Genomic DNA, 13,004 nt, shown 5'->3' with positions numbered 1-13,004 from the left:
ATACACACGCTTTCACTCAAGTCTATAATACCAAAGTGATATATTAAAAGCCAGTATTTCTAAATAGTGGAACAGGAAGAAAATAAATTCCTAACAATGTGATCTGAATCTTTGGAAGGTTTTACTAATAATTATCCACAGGAAACTGAAAAAAAAAAAAGGTGAGTTTACTTATCAATTCAATCAATATAAATTGAGGCTTCACTATTTATTCATTCAACACACAGTGAACATTTATGTGCTGGGCACGTGATAGTTGTTTAAAATATAAAAATGAGGACAGGCCAGGTGCAGTGGTTCATGCCTGTAATCCTAGCACTCTGGGAAGCTGAGGCGGGAGGATCGCTTGAGGTCAGGAGTTCGAGACTAGCCTGAGCAAGAGCGAGACTCTGTCTCTACTAAAAATAGAAAAATTAACTGGGTGTTGTGGCATGTGCCTACAGTCCCAGCTACTTGGGAGGCTGAGCTAGGAGGATTGCTTGAGCCCATGAGTTTGAGGTTGCTGTGAGCTAGGCTGACACCACAGTACTCACCCAAGCAACACGGTGAGACTGTCTCAAAAAAAAAAAAAAAAGAGGACACAGTTCTCGATTTTGTAGGGCTTATGTTTATAGTTAATGCAAGAGGCAGAAATATAAACAAATACTATTCTAGGTATAAACAAATATTCATGCTAAGATGAACTATTGTCACAATTTTACTCCAGCCATAATAGCAATAGCAGCTACCATTTATTGAGAGCTTACCACATGCTATTTCATCTCCCAGCAACCCTATGAGGTAGCTGGCATTTTCCTCACTTTATAGATGAGGAAAATGAAGCACAAGGAGAGAAGTTAACTCAAGGTCATTTAGTCAGGAAGCAGCAGAACTGGCATTTAAACCAGACCTAACTCTAAAGCCCATTTGTCCACAAAGGAAAATCTATATCTTTCCAACAGCTTTGTTCTTTCAAATTTCCAGGCTTTTGTATATGCTGTTCTCCTTGCTATTCCATGTAGGCACCTGGGACTCAGCCTTAATTTTTTCCCTAACATAGGAAGAAAAGAAAGAAAATAGGTGAAAATAAAGAGAACATTGGAGAAAGCAAAGGAGAAAGGCAAGAGAGCACAGGTAATATAATTAAAAAACCAATTATATGTTTGTGTGTGGTATATGAATGTGTGTTTATATATATATATATGACATATATATATATATAAACAGACACACAAATAGGAGAGGAGAGCATGCATTTTATCATAGGTTTCACTATGATAACTTTGGCCATTTAATTTTTTTTCACTAGGAACTTTTATTTTTTTGAGACAGAGTCTTACTCTGTCAACGCTGGTCAGTGTAGCAGGGACTACAGGTGTGCGCCACCACGTCCAACTAATTTTTCTATTTTACTAATAGAAAGAAATTATATGGACAACTAAATATATATATAGAAACAATTAGCCGGGCATGGTGGCACATGCCTGTAGTCCCAGCTACTCGGGAGGTTGAGGCAGAAGGATTGCTTGAGCCAAGGAATTTGAGGTTGCTGTGAGCTAGGCTGACGCCATGGCACTCTAGCCTGGGCAACAGAGTGAGATTCTGTCTCACAAAAAAAAAAAAAACAACTTGCTAGAGGCATCAGCTACGGTCTCTGGAGCTCCCCCAAAGGGTATGCAGATAGATTCACTGATGTGCTGGACCCTGCAGGAGTACGCTGAGCTTCAAGGCACTTGGTTGTTCCCATCACTGAGTCCACTGATGTGTGATCAGGGATCAAGAAACATTTAAAATGAAACCATTTTACTTTTCTTGTAAAATTATACATAAACTTCTAGTTTAAGATGGCAGGTGGACTATATGTGTTAGCCTCTGCTCCCTCCCCCAAACCCACTAACTTAAAAAAAGTAAAGGCATTATCTCACAAGGACAGAGAGAACCGAAGAGAGACAAAAATAAGTGGCCAGGGACAGACAGATTAGTGATAACTGATTTAGCATATTGAAGAAATCTGAACCTTATGCTGGTAACAGTGAGAGCCAAGAGCAGGAATTGTAAATTGGTCTTGAAGTAGAAGGAAGGAGGGACAAAAGACAGAAGGATTGACTGAAAACTTTTAGAAATAGTCAGACTGCAGATATCTCCCTGACTTCTGCAGAAGGCTGAGATTTATCCTCCTGACAAGGTAGCAGAGAAGGATCTCTGGACTGCCTGACTTGAGGGCGGGTGTTAGAAAGAGCACAATGGCATGCGGGTAGGGCTGGGTAAGGAGAGATGACTTAGTGCCTGGGTTTACAGCCTTCTTCCCCGAACCTGGCTTCTCACCATGCTAGAACTAGGCATCTATTCTTCAAGTGGTGAGAAGAGTATTATCTGGGGCATCCAATATCAGCCTCAAAGAAAAGATTTAATGAGATGAATATTGAGGGGTCCCAACAAAACAGCCCAGCCAGCTTAATCTACAGTAAAAATCTGAGATGACAAGCACTGTCCACGTGCACAAAGCTTTTAATCAATTTTTAGTTCCCCAGTCAAATATGAACAGATAAACGAGGAAAGTCTCTTAATATGAAAGACAGAGACCAAAATGAATAGAGAAAAAGCAACTTGAACAAAACAGAGCCTATATTGGAAGAAGAAAAAAAATTCTGAGAGAGATAAAAAAAGAAATTGCATCCACCATACAGGAATAGGATGCTATTAAAAAAGAATATACAGAGAACTAAAAAGTACTCATGGAAATCAAAACTATTAGGTTGGATATTTTGTTTGTCATTCCAGATCCACTCTACCCTTCTCTGTGGCCCAGAAGGCTGGTCTTAGGAACAATTATACATCTACCACACTCTCTTGCCCTCTAAATCTGATTGTGCAAAAGCGACAAACACCAGCAGGATGGAGGGCAGGAGAGAGAAGTCGATATATTTATTTTCCTGGCTTCTTCCCTGTTAGGCCATGTAAAAAATAAGTAGGTGGTTGGGGACTGCAGTTTTCTACAATATGCCTGTAGTACTTACACTCTGAACTATGTACATCTATGACTTTATTAAAATAAAAACCAAATTAACATTCAAAAACATTGTCAAATACTGAATAATCTGAAAATGAGAACAGAAGTATATAATAGTACAAGCCATTTTTTTCTAATTGCTTATAGACACCACTAAGAACCTTCTTTATTATATTAAAATGTTATTAAGCCAATTTATTCTAGGAATTATGTCATAATTACCACCACCCACAAGCCCTTAAAATTCAGTACGAAGCCCTAAAACCTTGCAGTGGACTCTGCCACTTTTCATTTGTTTTGAGAAATCACTAATTCCATGGTAATACTAATTACAAAAATACATCTTAGATTTTTATCCAGTTTAAAATGTCCTTATATGGCTGGGCACAGTGGCTCATACTTGTAATCCCAGCACTTTGGGAGTCCAAGGCAGGAGGATCGCTTGAGGCCAAGGAGTTCAAGGCCAGCCTGGACAACATAGCAAGATGCTGTCTCTACAAAAAATTTAAAAAAGTTAGCAGGTGTGGCAGCATGTACCTGTAGTTCTAACTACTCGGGAGGCTGAGGCAAGAGAATAGCTTGAGCCCAAAAGTTTGAGGCTGCACTGAGCTGTGATTGCACCACTGAACTCCAGTGATTTTTTTTTTTTAAAAAGAGTCCATTGGATTTGGCAGTTAGTTGCTCAGTTTCAATGGAGTGGTGAGGGTGGAAGTCTGATTAGGGGGGATTGACAAGTAACTGGGAGGTGAGGAAATGGAAAATTTCTGCACTGTGGACAGTTCTTCAAATTCTGGTTCCAACCCTTTCTAGCTGAGTGATCTTAGACAAGTCATTTAATTTATTTGATCTTAGCTCCTTTATCTATGAAATGGAGCTAATAGGACCCTCCTCATAGAGTTGTTTTGAGGATTAAGTGTGTTAATATTAATACATGTAAAGTATTATATTTGACTCTTGTTATACAGTCTTGAAATATTCTTGTCCTTTTCTATTTCTGTAACTATTCCTTTGCAGTTTCTTATTCCTCTGTCTCCTTAAAGTGTCAGTGTCTACCAAGCTTCTACCCTTGGCTTTCTTTTCTTTCTACTCTGGTGGTCTTAACTATTATGCATATACTGAGAATTTATAAATCTAAGCCATCTTCTTTAGTCTTTAGATTCATGTATCTACCTGTTAACTGGCACTCCCACCTAGTACTCCTAGCGATTAGGTAAGACTTTAGGCTTCTGACATCCGTCATGGTACTCCCCACCAACTTTACTAGTTAAACTAGTCAAATGGTTTGCCTAAGAGCATATGTGGCAGAGACTGCCAGTTGTTTATCCAATATCCTTTCTCTCCCCTTCCTGAAAAACAGAACTCTGACTTTATTCAGACTAGCAATGTGCTCAGTTAAAAGACTGCATTTCCCCATTCTCCCTTGCAGCTAAGGGTAGGCATGGGATTGAGTACAAGCTAATGAGATATAAAGGAGGTTACTGGGTATAACTTCTGGAAAGGCACAGTAAAAGGGGGATAGTCAAGATGTATCCTTTTAGCCTTTCTTCCTTCCTCTGTCTGGAAAACTGTCATAATGATGATTAGATTGTCAACAGCCATCTTGGACCACGAGGCTACCTTCAGGAAAAGCTACATGATGGTTGCGCACAGATGGAAGGAAGATGAGTCCCCAGTAAACAAGTCACCCTGGACTATCTCCCTGTAAACTTCGTAAATCTCATTATTTAAAATGCTGATTGAGTTTTGTTATATGCAGCTGACACAGAGTAGGTCTGACCATTCCCAAATAAAGGAATCTGTAAAGTTCAAACTTTATTCAAGCTGTGGGAGGTCCTCCTAGAGTCCCAGAGCCCTGCTTCCCTCACTTAAGATTACCGCATGGATAGAACACCCTGGAACCTATGGTAACATTTTTCATGACCTGTAGAGCCCCACCCAAGGAAGCCACAGATAAGCTCAGGTCCACTTCCAGGGGATTAAGACTCTTTCCAAACACACGAATACTGCATCCCAAGCAGCAGACTGACGTATGTGCTAGGACTCTGAGACAGGATCTTCCGTAAGTAAAACATCTCACCATCCAGGACAGGAGATCAGGTTGGGGTGAACTAGAGCTGCGAAGAGCATACTTCTCTGTTAATCACCTTATGAGGTGCATAACAAAGAATCCTTATTGGAGAAGAAACCCAGAAATGACGAAGGCAGAAAGTAAAGAGTTCAGCGTAACACTATGGACAATAGTCCGCCAACCACAATAAACACTCAACAAATATTTGTTGACTGAATGAATAAGTGACCATGACTGAATGCATGGGCTACTGTAAAAAGAAAATAAAAATCTCAGGACCCTGCCCGCCGCCAATCCCCCAACTCCTTATGCTAAAGAAAAGGTAAAGGCCTCAGAAACTTGTGAAGAAGGGGCCCCACAGATTCATTAAAGAAATTCCTTGCTGGCCTCCCATAAGCAAGGACATGCAAATTGTAGCTTTAGGTCTGTAGGCTAGTACAGCTCCTAAATCTAAAGTCTGCTCAATTTCACACTAATAAGGAATTACAAGTTTATCTTCACAGGTGCAGAAGGGACAAGATAGGACCAGACATTCTTCTACCTACCCAGGGACATCTACATAATTGATGCTTCCTTCACTCCCTTTTTCTCTTCCTGGGTCTCACAAGAATGTAACCATTTTGTCTCACTATCACTTCGTCCCCTACCTTTTTTCTTTCTGTATGCCTTTAAATGCTGAAACTTTCAAATTCCCCTTTGGAAAAACAGGCACCGCTTCATCTGAAGTAGAAATAGATATGTTTTTCCCAGGTGTGTCCTCAACTTTGGTTTAATAAGCCTCCATTGATTGAGATTTTTGCCCCAGTCACTTATTTTGGGACAACACTACAAATGACTGCTTCCAGCTACCAATCTTTGCCTAGATGACTTCCTAACGATTCCTGAATCAAGTCCATTCCTGCGTCTAGCACCACTACCCTCATTCAGACTTCCCTTGAAATACAGCCTCCATAATGGTCCTTGCTCAAATCTACCTTCATTATTACTACCAGAGAGCTCCTTTTAAAACAAATGGAAGAATGTCATCCCTCTGTTTAAAATCCTTCACTGCTTCCCCATAACTCATAGGATTTGGTCCAACCTCCTTAACAGGGTATCTCCATGAGTAAGTCCCTGCCTGTCTTTAGTTTTGTCTCGTACTACTTGTTGTTCCCAAACAAACTTGTTGATGTCACACTATTTCTCACTCGTAAGCCTTTGTTCATGATGCTTTCTTTCCCTTGTGCCATCTGCTTCCCCTTTCTCTTCCCACATTCATCAGTTTAATTCTAACTCATTTAGCTTGGTCACTACCTCCTCTAGAAATCTTTCCCCAATTCAGCCTTCAGGTGAAAGCCAGGTGTCCCATATAACCAAGTCTGCCTTGGTTCCCTTCCCAGTGTCTCCCTTCCCTGTCCCAGAGCACTGTCACCTGGGGAAGGGGGCGGGAGGAGCTGGTTGAGTGGGCTTTCTCCTTCATTCACTCGGTCTTCATCCCCCAAGACAGGCTCCTAATTTTCTATTTCCCTGCCTTGTTTCTGGCAGACTCTCCTATGATTATACATGAACAAATACTGTAAATGAATTTAAAAAATGTATAGGCTTCAGGAATTTGAGGTTACAGTGAGCTATGATCATGCCACTGCACTCCATTCTGGGCAACAGAGTGAGACCTTCTCATTTAAAAAAATGTATAGTCTTGAAAAATTGCTAACTATGTCCTTTTTTTCTAAGGGGCTCCGATAGAAGGTTTTTTTTTTTTTTAACGTCCTTTCTTCATAGGAACTGAAGTAGAAATAGATATGTTAATTTAATCTTTTTAGTTTTCTAACATCAAAATAGCAGCTTTGAATTCTTAACCAATCTCTCTAAATAAAAACGGTTTTGTTTGTGCACTTAAGGCTATTACTCAGAATTTTATGATAATCTTTGGTGCATACACACACGCACACACACACACAGAGCAGTCAGAAAGCTGTCCAAACTAAACAAATAACAAAAAAAAGTGGCAAAGCTAGTTTGTGACAGTTTGTTATACCGATGGGTTACCATGGAAACAAACTCAGACTACTTGGCAACTGAGACGAAAGTCACATTAGTAAATGCTTTCCGTTATGTGAGTCATTAATTTCCTATGAGTTTTATATAGTTGCTTAACCACTTTCAAGAAACAAAGCCACAGGACAGGATTTGTGTGGATGCTGTGTGGAAAGCCAAGTATTTCTAAGATGAAATGATAAAGCTGCTGAATGTGACATAAAATAAGCAGAAGACTAAGAAGACGATAATGTTGCTATGGCCATTGTTTATGCTTCAAATGAGCCAAAGAAAATCTAGAAAGTTTTCTTTCTCTTTTTCAAAAATGTTTATTGAGAAAATTCTTTTAAATTACAAAAATTTAATGGGTTATTAAAATATTTCTTTTCTTTTTTTTTTTTTTTTTGAGACAGAGTCTCGCTCTGTTGCCCGGGCTACAGTGCCATGGTGTCAGCCTAGCTCACAGCAACCTCAAACTCCCGGGCTCAAGCTATCCTCCTGCCTCAGCCTCCCCAGTAGCTGGGGCTACAGGCATGTGCCACTGTGCCCGGCTAATTTTTTTCTGTATATAGTTTTAGTTGTCCAGATAATTTCTTTCTATTTTTAGTAGAGACAGGGTCTGGCTCTTGGTGAGGCTGGTCTCGAACTCCCGACCTCGAGCGATCCTCCCGCTTTGGCCTCCAAGAGTGCTAAAATATTTCTTTTTAGTAAAATTTATTTTCATCTTTGATATTTTAAAGACCAATTTATGTCAATGCTATTTAGTACTGAAAGTAATATTAATATTAATGTTACTTTTTTAAAAAGCTTTCTAACTAATGAATAATATTCACACAGAAGAGTGAACAAATCATAAGCAGTTTGATGAATTTTTACAAATTGAACAAACTCTTGTAATCACACCCAGATCAAGATACAGAACACTGACCACAACCCAGGAGCTATCTTTATTCTCCTTCTGTTATAACTCTCCACCAAGTGGAACCAAGCATTGGTCTGATTTCTACCAACATGAGTAGTTTTGACTTTTTTGAAGTTACATAAGTGGAATCCTACAGTATATAATCTTTAGTGTTGGGTTCTTCTTCTCGATCTTATGTCTGTGAGATTCATCCTTATTGTGTGAAGCAGTTGGTTTCACTGCTGTCTGGTTTTCCATTGTATGAAATACTGCAATTTATTTATCTACTCTATGCTCTGCATGTCTTTTGATGAATGTAGTATGCACTGGGGGGGGTTATATAACTAGAAATTGAATTGATAGCTCATGAAGTATGTATACGATTAGCTTTATAGATACAACCAAACCATTTTCTAAAGTAATTGTACCAATTTACACTCCTAAGGGCTGTATATGAGGCCCCTTGCTCCATATCTTTGCCAACAGCTAGTAGAGTGGGTTTTACATTTTCAGTTGCTCTGATGGGTATGTGATAATATCTCACTGTGCTTCTAATGTGTAGTTCCTATGTGACTGATGGTACTGAGCATTCTTTCATATGTTATTTGGACACTGGGGTACCCTCTTTTAAGAACTGCCAATTTAAAATCACTTTATTCATTTTGTTGGCTGTCCTCTTTATTACTGATTTGTAAGAGTTCTTAATGTATTTTGGATATGAGTTCTTTGTCAAATATGTGTATGTCTATTGCAAACATCTTCTTCCACTGTATAAATCATATTTTCTCTCTCTCAATGGTGTTTTTTAATTTTTTTTCTTTTTGGAACTGCCCAATGAGCACACATGTGCACAGAGGGAAGTAAAACTCAGTGGAAATGAAGCAGAGGGAGTGGGGAGGAGGGGATGGGCAAAAACCTACCTAACGGGTACAGTGTACACTATCAGGGTGATGGACACAGCCCTGACTCAGGCATTACTAAAGCGATCCATGTAGCCAAAAAACATTTGTACCCCATGTAATATTTTGAAATAGAAAGTCTTTTAAAAATAAAATATAAAATAAAATGAAAACTATGGATCCATTTTTTGTGACCACTTAGTTACTGTAGCAACAAACTGTCTTACTTATTCTCGGAATAACTTGCATATGTATATTCTAGGTACACATTTAAAATCAGGCCATGTCTTGGTAATTCAAAGTGATTTTTTTTTTTAACTTTTTAAGAAACAGTGATAAGAAACTGCTATGAAGAATGCGAGCTGTTTGCCAGATAGTATTGCGTGCAGGTTAAGGGCTTATATCCAGAGCAGGGCTGCTTGGGTTCCAGTCCTGCCTCTGTTACGTGCCAACTGTCACAATGGGCATGTTCCCGAACCTGTCTGCATTTCCATTTCCCTCTCTGTGAAACAGGGATGGGAACAGTACCTACTCCTCATGGGAGTTCTGGGAAACCAAATGAATTATCACACACGTGTTTGTAACAGGGCCTGGCTTACAGTTTAGGTCAATAATAAGTGCTAGAAAGTATTATTATCAAGATATGTATAGTTCTAAGTCCACCTTAATTTGCCCACCGGAGTGAAATAATGGTCAAATTTATAAGTAAAGAATTTTCCTCTTCAATATTAATGAAGATTTTTATTTTTAAAAAAGATATAGATTCTTGAGAAAAATGCCTTTGGAAACTGAGACAAAAACAAATATTTTAAGATTGAGGATAAATCAATAAAATTGTGACTTTAAATTACAACACTGACGATAAATGAATCTCTTACACTCCAGAGATATTTTTGGCTTGAATAAATGGTGGACAGAAAAATTGTTCATTGGGAAAAACTGGACATGAGATTTTGTTTTTTAAATTTATTTACTTATTTTTTCATTCATTCATTTTGCTAGTGGGGATAGGGAATGAGGGAAATGATAATCCAGTTTTGGACATTTTGAAGTTAAGACGCCTGTGAGTCCCTCACTTGGAAATGTCTACGAGGCAGACGGATATACAGATCTAGAACTCAAAGAAGAGGTCAAGGCTGGAAATACAAATGTAAAAGATCCCAGCATGTAAATGGCCAGGAAGCCACGGAACGGGTGAGGCCATTCAGGGAGAGTGGGCAGAGGAGGAAGGGAAGATGGCAGGGTCTGGAACTCCAGGGAACACAAACACTTAGTGTAGAGAAGGGAGGCAGGCAAAGGAGACTAAAACATCAACAGAGGGAGAAGCAAAGGAGATTATGTTATCCCCAAAACCAAGGGGGGAAATTTTAAAGAAAGAATTGCTCAACAATATCAAATGTGGCACAGAGGTCAGGTAAGATAAAGACTAAAAGAATTCCACTGGATTTAGCAACAAAGAAGTCACTGATAACACTGGTTCTTTCCCATCAGCACTAAAACATGCTTAAGTCTCTTCTTGCATGCTAAGATGAAATCCTCCCTTTACGCCCATCTCCATCTGGCTGCCCCCGATGTTCTCCACTTTATTACTAAAATACTTGAAATCAGTTGCTGTGTTCCCTGTCTCCACTCCCCGGAGTAATCTGGCTTCCATCCCACCACCTTTTACTGAAGAGAAGGAGTAGAAGATTTGAAAGTGTATAAATAATGGTGCCAGAGGAGATCCGACCCTGAGAATGTCAGAGAGGGGGGGATCGGATGATAGCTGCAGGGAATCATGAGGAGGGAGAAAGAAAACAGTGAGCTCTGTCTGCTGCAGGCAAGTTTGTCAGCAGACAACTGTTCACTGCCCAGAACTGTTCAAATGAGCAATTTCGTATAAAAAATACAGCATTATTTGTCACACAACAGGTCCCAAATAAATGTTTGTTGAATACTTGCTTGTTAATAATCTGTTATATTTATATAAAAAGTCTTTGTAACTTCATGTAAGACTTTTATTCAGTGACTGACAGATGTCCTAATGAGAAATTTCATTTTAAAAAAATGTATGTCCCTATAGAAGGTGAGAAATTATTTATAAACCATGTATCTGATGATGGGTTTATATCTAAAATATATAAGGAACTCATATAACTTAATAGGAAACCCTCTCTAAATAACCCAATTAAAAAATGGACTAAGGACCTGAATAAACATTTCTCAAAAGAAGACATATACTAACAAAATAAATTTCAAATGTTCTCGCCACAAAAAAATATTAAGTATTTGAGGTGATGGATATGTTAACTAGCTTGATTTAATTATTCCACATTGTATTCATAAATGTATACAATTATAAATTGTCAATTTACAATAAAAAAGACATACAAATGGCCAACAGGTATATGAGGAGGTGCTCAACATCATAAATCATCAGAGAAATGCAAATCAAAACCACAATGAGGTAGCACCTTACATCAGTTCAACTGGCTATTATCAAAAAGACAAAAGGTAACAAGTGTTGGTGAGGATATGGAGAAAAGGGAACCTTTGTACACTGTTGGTAAGAATGTAAATTGGGGCCAGGCATGGGGGCTCACACCTGTAATCCTGGCACCCTGGGAGGCCAAGGCGGGAGGATCGTTTGAGCTCAGGAGTTCAAGACCAGCCTGAGCAAGAGCGAGACCCTGTCTCGACTGAAAAAATAAAAAGACATGATCTGCACAACTAAAAATATGTAGAAAAACTTAGCCGGGCATGGTGGCGCATGCCTGTAGTCCCAGCTATTCGGGAGGCTGAGGCAGGAGGATTGCTTGAGCCCAGGAGTTTGAGGTTGCTATGAGCTAGGCTGATGCCATGGCACTCTAGCCCGGGCAACAGAGTGAGACTCTGTCTCAAAAAAAAAAAAAAAAGAAAAGAAAAAGAAAAAGAATGTAAATTGGTATATCCATTGTGGAAAACAGTATGGATGTTCCTCAAAAAATTAAAAATAGAGGCTGGTGCAGTGGCTCACGTCTGTAACCCAATACTTTGGGAGGCCAAGGCAGGAAGATCGCTTCAGGCCAAGGAGTTCAAGACCAGCCTGGACAACATAGCAAGATGCTGTCTCTACAAAAAAATTTTAAAAAGTTAGCCAGGTATGGCAGCATGTACGTATAGTCCTAACTACTTAGGAGGCTGAGGCAAAAGGATCGCTTGAGCCCAGAAGTTTGAGGCTGGAGTGAGCTGTGATTGCGCCACTGCACACCAGCCTGGGCAACAGAGCAAGAACTCATCTCTTAAAAAGTAAAATAAAATAAATAAAAATAGATTCACAATATAATCTAGCCCTTCCACTTGTAGGTATATATCCAAAGAAAATGAAATCAGTATTTCATAGAGGTATCTGCACTCCCATGTTCATTTTAGCATTATTCATAACAGCCAAAATGTGGAAACATAGGTGTCCATCAACTGATGTGTGATATGTGTGTGTGTATACACACACACACATCGGAATATTATTCAGCCTTAAAAAAGGGGGAAATCCTGCCATTTGTGGCAACATGGATGAACCTTGAGGACATTATGCTAGATGAAATAATGCAGACACAGAAAGACAAATATACTAAACGATCTCACTTATACGTGAAATCTAAAAAAGTCAAACTCATTCAAGAAAATTAATATATTTTGCTGTGACTATACAATTCTACACAGCACCACTTTCCCACTTTCTAGAAAGAACAATACAGATGCAGAAGATATAATAAAAATGAAATAATAGGAAAAATCATTTCTAGATTAATCTAAGGCTATATCTAATACTGAAAATTTGAGAATACATATCATAGTCTGGGAAAATTTAATGAAAACGACATAAAACTTCCCAATGTCAATAAGGTGAAAATCCTGTAAGGATATAGGAAATTAAAATCAGCTTATGAACTATGACATGCTGGAAAAGGCAAAACTATGCAGACAGTAAAAGGAGCAGTTGGGGGAGGGAGGGATGAGCAGGTGGAGCACAGAGGATTTTATAATAAATGTACCACGCTGATGGGGGATGTTAATAATGGGGGATGCTGTGTGTATGTGGGGGTAGGGGGGATATGAGACACTTCTGTACCTTCTGCTCAATTTTGCTGTGACACCAAGACTGCTCTAAAA

General features: G+C 39.0%; 1 protein-coding gene across 1 annotated transcript in view; it reads right to left on the bottom strand.

Moving 5' to 3' along the window:
• Window positions 1–13,004, bottom strand: part of FAM102B (family with sequence similarity 102 member B) — a 77,037-nt gene that overhangs the window by 38,881 nt on the left and 25,152 nt on the right. The window lies entirely within an intron of this gene.

Source organism: Lemur catta, chromosome 3, assembly GCF_020740605.2.
Source record: "Lemur catta isolate mLemCat1 chromosome 3, mLemCat1.pri, whole genome shotgun sequence".
Taxonomy (NCBI): Eukaryota; Metazoa; Chordata; class Mammalia; order Primates; family Lemuridae; genus Lemur; species Lemur catta.
Note: the sequence above shows the minus strand (reverse complement) of the source record. Positions and strands in the feature narration are given on the sequence as shown.